Source organism: Neoarius graeffei, chromosome 1, assembly GCF_027579695.1.
Source record: "Neoarius graeffei isolate fNeoGra1 chromosome 1, fNeoGra1.pri, whole genome shotgun sequence".
NCBI classification, from domain to species: domain Eukaryota; kingdom Metazoa; phylum Chordata; class Actinopteri; order Siluriformes; family Ariidae; genus Neoarius; species Neoarius graeffei.
In genome coordinates, this window is record NC_083569.1 from 32,728,720 (window position 1) to 32,744,493 (window position 15,774).

A 15,774-nucleotide genomic window follows, 5' to 3' on the forward strand; every position below is an offset into this window, starting at 1 on the left:
CGGGGATGTGAATCAGTAACCCTGCCTCTTTGCAGAAGTGCTGATTCCCCACCTTCTCTCCGTGCCTGCAGACCTGCCCGAGTTCACTTTCGGTTCTGGTGGGCATGGATGAGTTCATCTGTGGAGAGAGAGAGAGAGAGGGGGTTAATGGCAGCATAGACACAAAAGGAGAAGGGGGAGTAGAAACACGAGGATAGACAAATACAGGTGCAGGGAACGGGTTTTGGGGGAGTTGGCCCCTGTTTCTGCAGAGTTAGGGTAGGGGTGAGGAGGGGGAGAAGGAGAAAGCGAAAGTGATTGAGAGAGAGGGAGTTGTAACAGAGCCTGCTTCTGGATATGCTGTCAGATGATCCTCAGTAGCCTGGGCCCGCCCATCCTAAGCGTGACGCAACACGAGGGCCTGTTCCGAGCTTAGTCTGGCCAGGCAGGCTATCTACAGCATTTCCAAGCTCCCGAAAAATCGGGAACCAATCAACTTTGAGCATCTCCAACGACCCTGGGTAGAGGCGTGTTCAAGGCAGTGACGTAGTAGAACTGCGACCGGAAGCCATAGATTGTTTACAGAATCTATGCCGGAAGCGCTTCATTCACATCACGAACATGGAGCAGCGGCAAGCCTTTAACACAGCGGTAGATGCTGTATTGAAAGCATTCAACGGGAAGTTCTCATTGAAAACGGAGCAAAGAGCAGCACTGGAGGTATTTATTGAAAGGAAGGACGTTTTCGCCTTGCTCCCGACCAGCTTCGATAAGAGTTTAATCTACCAGTTAGCCCCATCGCGTCGCATACGTCAGAGGAAAGAGTGATGTGATTGGTTTAAGCTTCGTCACAGCCTTTTCTGGCTTCGACCAGTAGCAAACTGAGGCATTTCAGGGAGGCGGGTCAACCACGGGCTCTGGGAAACGGTTTGGCTTAATAGCTTGGCCAGACCAAATGCTCGGAGAGCTTTGAAGTCGCGTTAGCCAGGCTAGATCCTCAGCCAGTCGGACTGCCTCCTCCACCGACGTCATTTGGTGACACCGGACCCACGCTGATGTCCCGCTCAACGGCTGAGCAACGAACTGCTCCAGTGTCACTTGCTCGATGATGGCTTTGACGTCGTACTCACTGGCCAGAAGCCACTGCCAGCACACATCTCAGAGCTGTTGGGTGAACGTGAATGGCCGGCCCACTTCACTGTAAGCCAGTGAATGGACATGCTGGCGCTGCTCCTCTGGGCCACGGCCGACCTGCTGTAAGACGGCTCGCTTCAGGTGGGGATACTCCAGAATGGTGGTGGCCAGGAGCTGTCGAGCCACAAGCTGGGCTTCTCCCAACAGGAGCAGCACTAGGCGAGCCATCACTGTGAGGTTGGCCACGAGCTCGCCTCCATGACACACTCAGACAGCTCAAGGAAGGCGTTGGGGTCGTTCTGCAACCCCATCTTCACAAATTGAACAGGCACACTGGGCACAGGGATGACAGCTAGAGCACCCGCAGACTGAACCCAGCTCTGTACCACCTGCTGATCCTCTGCCTTGGCTTCAAGCAGGGCCCAGAAGCGCTGGTTCTGGTTGATAGACATTGCAATGAGGGCATGTTGCTGGCACTGGAGGTCATCGGCGAGCATTTGGAGGAGTTCTCAGACTGGTTTGGATCTCATGGTGGCATTCATTCCTCAGTCCCGAGTTTCGGCACCAGTGTAACAACTCTCTAACTTTGAGAAACAGAGGAACGGGAAGCAGGCTTCAGAACAGGTGAGTTCATTTTATTGTGCACACTTTTCAGTGACTATTCATGAAACAGAAATGCACATGCGATGGGGTGTCACAGCTCTCTCTCTCATTCGTGACTGTCTGGAAGACACAGAGACACAGGTTAATAGACAGCCAGTAATTTGACACAAGGTGCACCTCATCATGTTACCTGCTAGTTCAACCCGCCTCCTCACCATTCAGCCAACGCTCGACCACGCCCCTGCTGCCACACCGTATATTACATTACATTACATTTACATTACATTACAGGCACTTAGCAGATGCTGTTATCCAGAGCAACGTACAACATACCCAGAGCAGCCTGGGGAGCAGTTGGGGGTTAGGTGCCTTGCTCAAGGGCACTTCAGCCATGCTTGCTGGTCTAGGGAATCAAATTGGCAAACTTTTGATCCCAAAGCTGCTTCTCTAACAATTAGACCAGGCTTCAGTAATACCATATACTTATGGTAAAGCTTCAAAGTACAGATTGCCACTTGCTTTTCCATTTATTCATTTACCTATTCATTGTACTGTACTATATTTATGTACTTAAGCATTGTACTGTATTTACAATACAGTAAATATGTATTCAAACATTGCTGTATTGAATTTTACTGTACTGTACTATAGCACTGCAAAACTACTTCACAGAGGTGGCAGAGGGTTAAAAACTTTAAATCATATCCAGTCTCTTGCAATCAATCCCCCCCCCCCACACACACACACACAGTAATGTGTAATTTTGTAGTACTGGCTTTGTTATATCACACAGTAAAAAGAATTGCTGCCTTGTGCACTTTCAGTCAGTGTTACCAAAATCCTAGTCACAGTTTTCATTAGAAAATACTTACAGAGCAAACTGTTATATTGACATGACTAAACATTTTGACAATCTTGTTCATAAACAATGGCACAAGGACTTGTCATTCTGATGATTCTGACAGTTTCATTGGCATAAATATTTGCTTTTGAGACATAAACTAAGCATTTTGAACAAATTACATGCTTTTGCAGGTAATCCACTGTTTTGTAGTTTGTACATGTTGTTTCAAGAAATGCACTTACTGTTATGCAAATGTTAATGATGATTCGAGAAATGCACCAAAGTGACTGAGAAAAACTGTAAAATTGGCCAGCCTGGACTGATATTTTGCCTAACCCTCTGTTGGTAAATCTGATGAGTGTACATACACTCTGCTCTTGATCTCTGTAGTCAGTAAGAATATTAAAGCAAGCCTCAGACTGAAGGCTCCTGACTTTGAAAGAAACCTTTGAAAGTAAGAAACCATTCAAGACCTTAGGTGCTAAAGAAGGCAACTGGACTTGTTGATATCGTTTCACCTCTCATCTGAAAGGCTTCTTCAGTTCTGTCTGACTAGTGGGGAGTTCCAGGTATTTATCCTCTAGTGGACCAAAAGCAACCCTAAGGAGAGTCGTTGAGGTCACATGGGTCGTTGACCCTCTCAGTCATCCTGTAGGTTGTTAGGGTCCGTGGAGGCCGGGTATGAATGGTGTTAGTAGCCTAGAGGGTCGTGAGGGTGATCTGTGGGTCATTGGCTTTCTCTGCCATCATGTGAGTCATTGAAGTTAGCCGAGTTTTGGTGTGGACGTGTATTCAGTTTTCTGGGAAGTGTGCCAAGGACTGCATTGTAGGTGGCTGATGAGGTGGTCTGAGACACTACTTCTCTGGAGCAAGTTCAATTTCCTTCTTTAGCACCTACGGTTTATGATGACATGGATGACTGAGAACTTTCACAGACACATTCAAGATCCTAACTTTTAGTCAGATTGCCAGAATCCTGCTTCAGTCCAAGTCATGCCATACAAAGCCTCAGTCAACCAATAACATTCCCATCACCTTTTTTTAGGCAAAATATCAATACAGGGTGGCTAATTTGTAATGAGTTACTTGCAGCAAAATTTGCCCCAAATAAAATATGCTGAGTGGGGATGCAAGCCCACATTCTTTGATTAAAAGCCCTGTGTTTTCATCATTACACCATGTTAGCATATACAGTGTGGCTTTATTGCTGCTTGTAAACTGATGATGCTTTTTATGCCATTATCATTACATCCTGACAGTTTGACTTATTTTCAGTTTTTGTTGTTGTTTAACAAAACACATTAGAAACGTGATGCCTTGTGGCAACTTCAGCTTGACATAAGACCGTTTCACATGTGCACACAAAAATGCACAGAATTAATAATAATAAAGCTATTCCTGTGTGTATCGCATTAAAGATGATGTCACGGTTGTTTCATGCGGCACTGCTATGATGATCAGCTGTAGTGGACGACTGATACCAAAAGCAAGTAGAGTCAAGTTGGTACCATGGAGTGGAAAAGGGCCATAAGAGGCCCAAATTTGTTCCAGCATGACAATGCCCCTGTGCACAAAGCAGAGAACATGAAAACATGGTTTGCTAAAGCTGCTGTGGAAGAACTTGACCTTAACCCCACTGAACACCTTTGTAATGATTTGAGACACGAACTGCACCCCAGGCCTCCTCTCCCAAAATCAGTGCTTGGCTTCATAAATGATATTGTAGTTGAATGTGAAATTCCCACGTCAACACTCAAAAATCTAATGGAAGGACCTCCCAGAAGAATGGAGGCAGCTGTTATTGCAACAAAAACAGGGCCAACAAAATTAAAAGTTTCAGTGGAGATAAAAAAAAAAGATATATTAATTAATAGATCCAATAGGGTTGTCTTTTACAATCATTTATTTTTACTGAAATATATGGTATCATGTAAGCAGCATTATATATTGTCTCACACAGTCATGTTTACAATGCTATTGTACTGTATTGTGTTGCACCATGGTCCTGAAGAAACATTTTGTTCCACTGTATATGCGCTATGTACAGGAATGACAACAAAATCCCACTTGACTTGAAGTGTTTCCTAACTTTATCTCCAGGTAGTCCTATGAGTTACAGTGTCTTGCAAAAGTATTCATCCCCCTTAATGTTTGTCCTGTTTTGTCACATTACAAGCTGGAATTAAAATGGATTTTTGGGGGGTTACCACCATTTGATTTACGCAACATGCCTACCACTTTAAAGGTGCAATTTTTTTTAATTGTGACACAAACAATAATTAAGATGAAAAAACAGAAATCTGGAGTGTGCATAGGTATTCACCCCCTTTCATATGAAACCCCTAAAATAAGAGCTGGTCCAACCAATTGACTTCATAAGTCACATAATTAGTTGATTAAGATCCACCTGTGTGCAATCAAAGTGTCACATGATCCGTCACATGATGCCTGTATAAATCAACCTGTTCTGGAAGGACCCTGACCCTGAATCGGATGGTTTGAAAATCCATAAAACTGATGCGATTTGCTGCTTTGGTGTTTTGAAATTAGGATTCTCTTGGCGGCTCTTTGGCTTGGAGGAAAAGGTGACATGTTGAACTCTGGTGGTTAGCATAAACTGGTTTGTGACTGAATCAGGATGACAACCCAGGCAGCAGGTGAAGATGATGACATGGGCTTTAATGAATGGACATTGGTTCCTAGTGGGAGAGGGTGAGGTAAAACAAATGTGAGGCAGGATAGGGATGTAAGGGTGTCTACTAGTCATGGCTATAAAAGAAGCATAGAGGAGAATTATAATTCAGAAGAAAGTGACCAGGTTGTTCGCAGGAGGGTGTAGAGGGAGGAATTTAAAATAATACTTAAATTCAAGAAGGAAGATGAACTGGTGACTCCAAGTCTGATAATGTTGTCTAGGGAGCTGAAAAAAAAAGCTAGGAGAAGTGGAAATGGCCAAGATTCTTCAAGATGGGAACCTGTTGGTAAAATGCAGAAATGAAGAACAGAGAAATAAAGCATTGCATTTTGAAAGTATTAGTAAAAAGGCACTATATGAAAGAAGAGTTCTGGGTGAGAATAAAGTGACCCATGGAGTTATAACTGGCATTCCCATTCATGACGATCTGGAGGAAATAAAACAAAGCTTTTAAGGAGGTGAGGAGATTGAAGAGATTGTCGAGAACAGTGAATGGCGAGAGAGAGAGAGGAAAGTCTGTCAGTGCTACTAGAGTTTCAGGACTTGATACTCCTGGATAAGATAAAGATAGGCTGTATGAGTTTCCCAGTCAGGCCTTATGTTCCTCCTCTGTTACGGTGTTACAAATGCCAGAGGTATGGGCACACAGCGATGGCCTGCAAAGGAAAGCAAAGATGTCCCAGATGCGGAGATAAACATAGATTTGAGGATTGTGAAGGACGTACAGACTAAATGTTGTAATTGTGGTGGCCAGTACAGTGTGACATATGGAGGTTGTGAAGTTAGGAAAAGAGCACTGGAGATTCAGCAAGTGAAAACAGCTAACAACATTAGTTATGCTGAAGCAGTGAAGAGAGTGCAAGGACAAAAGGGAATGAAGGCAACAGATAAAAGTGCAAGATCAGGAGGAGGTCAAAGAGGGGAAGCTAATAGGCCTGCAGAACTGGACATGGATAAGCTAATTTTGTTCATTGCCTATGTTAACGACAGATCAAGTTAAACACAAAACAGAGAAAATTAGGATAATTGTGAAGGGAGCTGAAAAATTCTTGGATAGGAATGATCTATCCTGGGAACAAATCAAGAGAAGACTTGGGGTAGATGGGAAACCAGCAGCCTGTGGAGAAAAGACTGGATGATTATTCTTCAGTGGAATGCAAGGAGTTTAATAGCAAATGGTCAGGAATTTAAAGGCTTTATTAACAGTTTCATAAATAAACCAGAGATTATATGCAGTCCTCGAAAAAAATCTCTCAGCCTCACTTGCCCAATGGGCAAGCAGCACCCAAAACATACTTGCCCGAAAAATGATTCCACTTGCCCAGAGCTTTATTTTATTTTGGAGAGGACAGAATGCAGTTGATTTTTTTTAATAAGTGAAGCAGCATAATTATCATAAATCCACAAAACCATAACACCAATATATGCAGACACATTCAGAAAGAAAAGTTCTAGTAGCAGAGGAATGAATAATTTAGGGTATATTAAGCTGTGGAGAGTTTTGAATGAGTATAATAATAATGCTGGAGCTTTGTTTGTTATCAAAGGAACACAGTCCTGTGCAAAATGTCACCGTGGAACCAGAGTGTAGAAATGAATCTACAGTTTGAGAGTTCTACACAAACACACTGAACTTTACACCAGCTGCACACATGTGAAATGGAAATAAATCGACTTAGGCAGGAAAAACTCATCTCATCTCATTATCTCTAGCTGCTTTATCCTATTCTACAGGGTTGCAGGCAAGCTGGAGCCTATCCCAGCTGACTACGGGCGAAAGGCGGGGTACACCCTGGACAAGTTGCCAGGTCATCACAGGGCTGACACATAGACACAGACAACCATTCACACTCACATTCACACCTACGGTCAATTTAGAGTCACCAGTTAACCTAACCTGCATGTCTTTGGACTGTGGGGGAAACCGGAGCACCCGGAGGAAACCCACGGGGACACGGGGAGAACATGCAAACTCCGCACAGAAAGGCCCTCGTCGGCCATGGAGCTCGAACCCGGACCTTCTTGCTGTGAGGCGACAGCACTAACCACTACACCACCGTGCCGCCCGCAAGGCAAGGCAAGTTTATTTGTATAGCGCATTTCATACACACAGGCAATTAAATGTGCTTCACAAAAAATAAAAGCATAAGAACAGTAACAAAGAATTAAAGTAAAAGTAAAATCATTAAAATCCAAGATTAAAAAGAAATTAAAATAAAGAAAGTAAAATCATTAAAATCAAAATTAAAAGAAATTATATTAAAGGAAATTACACTTTAGGTAAAAATTAATCAAGTGAAAGCATCTGAAAACAGCTTTGTCTTGAGCCTGGATTTAAAACTAACAACAGTAGGAGCATTTTTGATATCATCTGGAAGTTGGTTCCAAAGCTTAGCAGCATAGCAACTAAAGGCTGCTTCACCACACTTCGTTTTGACAGCTGGTATTACTAGCAAGTTTTTCTCTTGTGATCTTAGAGATCTAGTTGGTGCATATAATTGAAACATATCCAGTAGGTAGCTGGGTCCCATCCCATTTAATGTTTTAAATAGAAGTAGTAATGCTTTAAAGTCAATTCTATAGCTCACTGGGAGCCAGTGCAGAGACCTTAGGATTGGAGTGATATGGACTACCCTTTTTGTTCTTGTAAGAACCCTTGCTGCTGCATTTTGGATTAGTTGAAGCTCTTTGATGGTCTTTTTTGGAAGACCTGTGAAAAGGCTATTGCAGTAATCAACCCTACTGGAGATGAAAGCATGAATAAGTTTTTATAGATCATGTTTTGACATGAGACCCCTGAGTTTAGAAATGTTTTTTAGGTGATAGAATGCAGACTTTTTTACCACTTTCATATGACTGTTGAAGTTAAGTTCGCTGTCAATAAGGACACCAAGGTTTTTGACAGTATCCTTTGCTTTAAGCCCCTTAGTTTCAAGAACAGTGGCAATCCTAAGCTTTTCCTCCTTTTTGCCAAATATAATTGTTTGTTTTATCTGCATTCAGCTGAAGAAAATTGTGAGACATCCATTTGTTAATTTGGTCAATGCATCTATGAAGAGACTCAAGAGGGGCATAGTCATTAGGTGACATAGCTAAGTAAAGCTGAGTGTCATCTGCATAGCTATGGAAGTTTATTGAGTTATTCTTAATAATTTGTCCAAGTGGGAGCATATAAAGGTTGAATAGTAATGTTCCCAGGATTGAGCCCTGGGGAACCCCACAGTTCAAGGACACGGGTGATGAACTGTGGCCTCCAATGGCCACATAAAAAAATTTTTTGTTGTAGGTAAGATTTTAACCAGTTGATTACTATACCAGTAAATCCAACCCAGTGCTCCAGTCGATGTAACAGTATGGAATGATCTACCGTGTCAAATGCAGCACTTAAGTCTAAAAGCACCAAGACTGATGTTTTACCAGCATCAGAATTAAGACGTAGGTCATTCATGACTTTAGTAAGAGCTGTTTCAGTGCTATGATTGGCACGAAAACCTGACTGAAACTTATCAAAACATTCGTTTAATGTCAGGAAGGCAGTTAATTGATTAAAAACAATTTTTTCAATTATTTTACCAACGAATGGCAAATTGGATATGGGCCTGTAGTTGTTGAGTACTGAGACATCTAGGTTATTCTTTTTCAGTAGGGGTTTTACAACCGCTTTTTTCAGAGATGAGGGAAACATGCCAGTTCGTAAGGAGGTGTTGATAATCTGAAGTACCTCGTCTGATATTAGGTGAAGAACAGATTTGAAAAAGACTGTAGGTAAAATGTCCAGTTCAGATGTGGAGGAGCTGAGACTTTGTACTGTTTTTCTCAGAGTCTCAACATCAAATAAACTAAATGTTGACATTGTATTACGACCCCCTCTCTCTTTATCCAATGGTTCCAGATTTTGAAGTGTTTGCACCTGTGTGGCTATATTCATACGTATTTTATCAATCTTTCCTTTGAAAAAAGATGCAAAGTCGTTGCATGTATTAACTGAGAGAAATTCAGAAGGCATTTGTTTTGATGGGTTTGTTAGCTTTTCAACTGTAGAAAATAGCACATGGGCATTGTTGATATTCCTATTAATAATGTCAGCAAAAAAAGACTGTCTTGCTTTAGAAATTTCTAAGTTGAATTTACATAACATCCCTTTGTAGATTTGATAATGAATCTGGAGTTTAGATTTACGCCATTTTCTTTCAGACTTTCTACATTCCCTCTTTAACATTTTAACTGCTGGATTTAGTTTCCAGGGTGCTTTTCCTTTGTCTATGACTCTTTTGGTTTTTAAAGGAGCAATAGCATCCATAATATGATTCATTTTTGAATTAAAAATTTCCATTAGATCATCTGCACAATCTGAAGATTGACATGGGAGTTCTGAGAGTGCCTGCTCAAAAAGAGCTGCTGTGCCATTGGTAATTACCCTCTTTTTTACAGTCACAGACTTGTTTTGAAAGTGAGGGGAAATGGAAACATCAAAGAAAACACAGAAATGATCAGATATACCCAGGTCCATGACACTAGTAGATACATTAAGACCTTTAGTGATGACAAGGTCGAGGGTGTGGCCATGGGAGTGTGTTGGCCCTTGTACATGTTGTGTTAGGTTGAAGGCATCAATCAGTGTAAGAAATTCATTTGCATACGTGTTATCTGGATTATCAACATGGAAGTTAAAATCCCCAGAAATAATAAGATTGTCAAACTCTAAACAAATATTTGACAACAGTTCCCCAAACTCCTCTAGGAACAGTGGTGCAGAAAGTCTTGGTGGTCTGTAAATAGTCAACACTAATATGTTAGAAGAACATTTTAGGATTGCACTTAGGTATTCAAAAGATGTAAAATCACCAAGAGTTGTCTGTTTGTACTGAAAACATGCCTTGTATATATTTGCTATTCCTCCTCCCAGTTTATTGGCTCTTCCAACACTCATGAAATCAAAGAGTGGGGGAGTTGCTTCAATAAGAGTAATAGAGCTACTTGATTGTTCAAGCCAAGTTTCAGTAAGAAGCATAAAATCCAGTTTGTGTGTACCGATGAAGTCATTGATTAAATAAGGCTTATTAAGTGATCTTACATTCTGAAGAGCTAGTTTTACAGTGAATGTGGGGATAATTTCCACAGAAGCATTCTGTGGTTGTTTTGGAACTGGAAGGAGATTTGACAAGTTTACCCCATTGATAGGATGAATAAGAACACCTCTCCTTCTTGTTAGCACAGGAATAGAAAAGTACGTCGTGGGTCCCAGCTTATTTTCAAAACTACCATCTGGACCCAGATTATATCAGTTCGTTCCAACATGAAGGTCTTCACTACTGTCGGTGAACTGTAGCTGTGCACATGGTCTGTAATCACGGGGAGGTGGTGCCCTCTGTTTCTTGGGTGCTGTGGCAGTTGGATATATCATTACAGATATTGGGGTACACAAGGCCTGACCATGAGACAGCTCTGTGTACAGTACTTGATTTGAGTGTCCTCTTGGGCTTGCCAAAGACACTCGGCTTAAAGACAATAGTCTCTCCATTTTCTCAGGAAAACGCAGTCTGGGGAGTGAAGGAGATACAGAGGGGCTTGGGGTTACATCCACTGTTGTTGGTGGTGATTGCCTATTGCCAGTCTCAGGAGGTTGTGGTGATGCTTGTTTATCTGATTGTCTTTCTGATAGTTCTGCCAGCTTACCCGTTAGCTCAGATATCATGTTGCTAGCCTTGGAAAGTGACGGGGATGTGTGTGGTGATAGATCCACCCTCTGATCATTTTCCTGAACTGTATTGGGGGCAGATGAGTCAGCATGATCCTCTGTAGTTGCTGGGGGCTTAGTTGCCTTCATTGGTGACAAGGAGTTTTGCTTGACTCCACTGAGAATGGGAACTGAAATTGGACATTTCCCGGAATGTTGTGAATCATCTGTATGTTTGAGGTTGTTTATCATTTTTTCAGTTTGTAATCCATCAGAGTGAGCGTTAGTCCCGCTTCTTTCTGCCTGCAGATTCACTGCTTGAAATAGTGAAAAAAGCAGAAAAGAGGAGTTCAAGCAGGAGCAAAGCAAAAAGCGTCCTACTCACTTGAGTAGGAGGAGTGAAGAAGATCCCGCAGGAAAAACTATTTCGGATAAAATTGTTATTGTCCGTTACACACTGATCAACCTGGGTGACTCAGTTGTGCCTTTGAATCGAGAATTAATGAAAAGGGAACTGAACATTAATCGTTTATTGAAATTATTATTACAAGAATGATTATAGTTACTATATGACTACAGCTACAACTGGAATGTGCTGATTCTGTTAATGTTTGTAATTATTGTACCATCCACTATTAGATAAAATTAAAATAAAATCTTACAATATTGTTTGAAAGTCTAGAGCAAGATATTTTATTTTAAAAATAATAACACTTCAGATATTGTTTTAACAATAATAAGTATCACTGTATAAATGACAGAGCTGAGATAGCTGTGTAACTACATGTCCTTGGGGTTGATGAGACATGGAGGGGTGGGAATAAGATCTAGCCCACAGTTCAAGTCAAAGCCCTTTGAGAGTAAATGCTTTGGCTTTCACAACATTCTGTTCCCAAAAGCTGATGTCGGGGAAAAAGTCTTTATGCAAAGAAGGTTTTCTTGCTTCTGTAGTTTTTTTTAAAAAACTGTTCTTCTGTGCTGGGACTTTTCGGGGAAAAAGACGGTATATTCCAACATGTAGCTAATGCTAGGCCACAAATCTGCACCGTCACTCCAGTCATTTCGAGGAATTTTGTATGGATCATAACCACTAATAAACCCTAATTTCTGTGTATATCTATCCTTCGCTTCTTTCTGACTAAGATTGTCCAAGTAATCTGGTAGTAGAGCTTTTTTAGCTGTAGTTTTCTTCAGACAACAACAGACGCCGGACATCTCCACTTGTCTTCAGTATATGAAATGCCAATCAGTGGGTCCCGTATGTGTTTACGATTTTTATGTCACGATTTACAACCAATGGGAGACACCCTTTGTCGGCTATCCACCAATCACAGGCTCCCATGCCACAATGGCGGTATGTTGATAAATATTTAGAAAATAAAAATATTACGAAATATATGAAACCATCAAAAACAATGAAAAAAATCTTAATATATATACTGGTTAGAGGTAAGAAACATTATTCAGTGATATCGTTTATTATTAACTCCAATCATGATATAAAAGTTCCAAGTTTGACACCTGCCCACTTAAATCATGCTGCTGGCACATGATGTCCTTGACCCTCATCGCCCTTAGCCAGTTGGTATAATTACGTCATTATGTGAACCCCTCTGAACCGAGCTTTACCAGTACACTTGAACACATGCATACTTCAATGAATTATAACCAAAAATAAGGAAATTTGAATGATTTCCTCAAAATATTTTTGTACTTTTATATATTGTGTTGATGAATAAAACTTTTTAATGCATTTCCCGTGAAACGAGACAAGCTACTTTAGACTGGTTCCCTGCTCTCTTAGCGCCTGTGTTGCTTAGGTTGCCAGCACTAACTTTTGTCGTCCGATTGGACGATTACCATTAAAGTTTTACTCATCCTTGCACAGACTTTAGTCGTCTCAGACGATCGGACATGAGGTTTTTTGAGCATTGATGTGAGTCCAGAAAACTTGGCTTAAACCAGAATTAAAGTTTATAATTAAAGGATATGAGTATACATAGAGATAGAGTGGAGGAAAATGGAGGTGGCTGCATAATGTTTGTCCAGCAAGAAATGCAATATAGAATTTTGAAGAAAGGTAAACATTTAGAGATGATAGCAGTTGAAGTTTGGACAAAAGATGATACCATTAAAGTGCTTAATTTTTACAACCCTTCTAAGAAGCTTTCACTGGAATCACTGGAGGAACTATCTGTAAATCTAGATGGGAAAAGTATATGTTGTGGAGATTTTAATGCACATAGTACATTATGGGATAGTTATAATAATGGGAATCGAAAGGTGATTGAAGAGCTAATGGATATCAAAAGCCTAGTATGCCTCAATGAAGGAAATGGTACAAGAATTGATGTTAGAAGTGGTATGGAATCTGCCATAGATCTTACTTTAGTATCAGAATCTATGGTGGGTATTTGCACTTGGGAAATTATAAAGGAAACAACAGTAGGAAGCGATGATTATCCTATAATAAGTGAGGCAGGCCTGAGTCTAGAATAATATGATACTGGAGGATTAGATAGATGGGTTTTCAACAGTGCTGATTGGGGAAAAATTTAAACAGATTAGTGATTAAAAAAAAAGGCAAAAAGTGGATGGTAGTCAGGATGTTGATGAATTAAACCTGTCTGTCTGTGATGCCATTCTAGGGGTCGCAAAACAAACAATTCAAAGGAAGAGAGCTAAGCATAAAAAGAAAATTGTGCCATGGTGGACGAAGGAATGTGAAAGTGCAATAAAATCTTGAAATAAAGCTTTTAAAATGTTAAAAAGAACTCTTAACTTCCAGAATCTTATTGAATATAAAAGGTTGCAAGCTAATGTAAGGAAAACAATTAAAAGTGCAAAGAAGGTTTTTGGAGGACATTTTGTAATTCAGTAAGAAGAGAAATAGAAACTGCTAAAATATGGGAAATGATCAAAAGAATGAATGGGATTAAAAAAGAGTGTGGATATCCAGTCTTAATTGACAACACAATTTCAGCTGTGACAGATGAGGAGAAAGCAGAGATGTTAATACAGACTTTTGTAAAAGTTCATAGCTCCAATAATATTAGTGAAGAGGGGCGAAGAGAAAGGGACACTAGAGTGGCCAAGAATGAAGAACTATTACAGCAAGATGAAGATAGCAGTGATTTAACAAGTGTACCTTTCACAAAGACAGAATTGAATCATTCTCTCAGGAAAACCAAGAAATCATCACCAGGGAAAGATGGTATGTTACATCATGATGAATCATCTTAGTGAAACATCAAAGGACATTTGACTGGAATTGTATAATAAAGTTTGGGGAAAAGGGAAATTACCACAAATCTGGAAAGAAGCTGTTATAGTTCCAATATGTAAGCCAGGAAAAGATTGCACAAACCCAGGGCACTATATGCCTATTGCATTAACTTCCAATATATGCAAAATTATGGAGAGAATGGTAAATGAAAGATTAACATATTACTGTATGTAGAAAACAAAGGATGTCTATCAAAGTATCAAAGTGGATTTAGAAGAGGCAGAAATACTACTGATCCAGATATATGTTTAGAACATGAAGTAAGAAAAGCACAGATTAATAGGGAAAGTGTGGTGGCCATCTTTTTCAATATACGTACAGAAGGCTTATGATATGATGTGGAGGGAAGGATTATTAATTAAACTAAGTAATTTAGGGATTAAAGGATCAGTGTATTGATGGATAAAAGACTTTTTGTATGGAAGATCAATTTAAGTAAGGGTAGGAAGATACTAAGGAAATCATATTGTTGAAAATGGAAGGCCTCAAGGAAGTATAGTGAGCCCTTTGTTATTTTCTATCATGATAAATGTTATTTTTTAATTTATTTTTAATTTTTTTAGTTTTTGCGGATGATGGGGCAATTTGGAAGAAGGGCAAGATTCTGGAATTTATTGTCATGAAACTACAAGAGGCTATTGCTAAAATAGAAGAATTGTCATTTAACTGGGGATTTAAATTTTCAGTTGATTAAAACAAAGACAATATTCTTTACAAGGAAAAGGGTTGGCAGTAACTTAAAATTGAAATTAATCAAGCATTGGAGAAAGTGAAACAATTTAAGGTTTTAGAATTATGGTTAGATGAAAGAATGACATGGGCAGTACATATTCAGAAAATAACTGACAAATGTAAAAAAGCATTAAATGTAATGAGATGTTTGGTAGGGAGTGAATGGGGAACAAAGCGAACAGCACTGAAAACTATTTACATAGCATTAATAAGATCAGTATTATATTACGGATGTGTAGCCTTTGGTTCTGCAGCAAATACATCCCTAAAAAACTTAGACAAGATTCAATATCCAGCTTTAAGACTATGTTCAGGTGCCATCAGAACAACCCCAACATCAGCATTACAAGTGGAAATGGGAAAAATGCCATTGGAGTTAAGACGAATACAGCTGACGCTAAGTTACTGGGTTAATCTAAAAGGACATAATGAAGGACATCCAACGCTAGATACACTGAAACCATGTTGGGAAAAGGAGAGGAGAGAAACAAAAAGCTTTGGATGGACGGTTGAGTAGAAAGCAAAAGAGCTAGAAATAACAGAATTAAACATGAGTCCTACAGTCCCACTCTCAATAATGCATCCATGGATACCCTCTGATGCTGTAGTAGATCTCACATTGCTTGACAAAAAGAACAATGATAAAAACTTTATTTTACATCCACAAGCAATAAAAAGCTATATAGGAAATATTGCAGTTTTGTTCAAATCTATACAGATGCTTCAAAGAATACAGCTAATAGAATTGGTATCTCATTCATAGTCCCAGAGTTTAATATTAGAAATTAGAAACGAATCAGGGTGGTGTAGTAGTTAGCACTGTC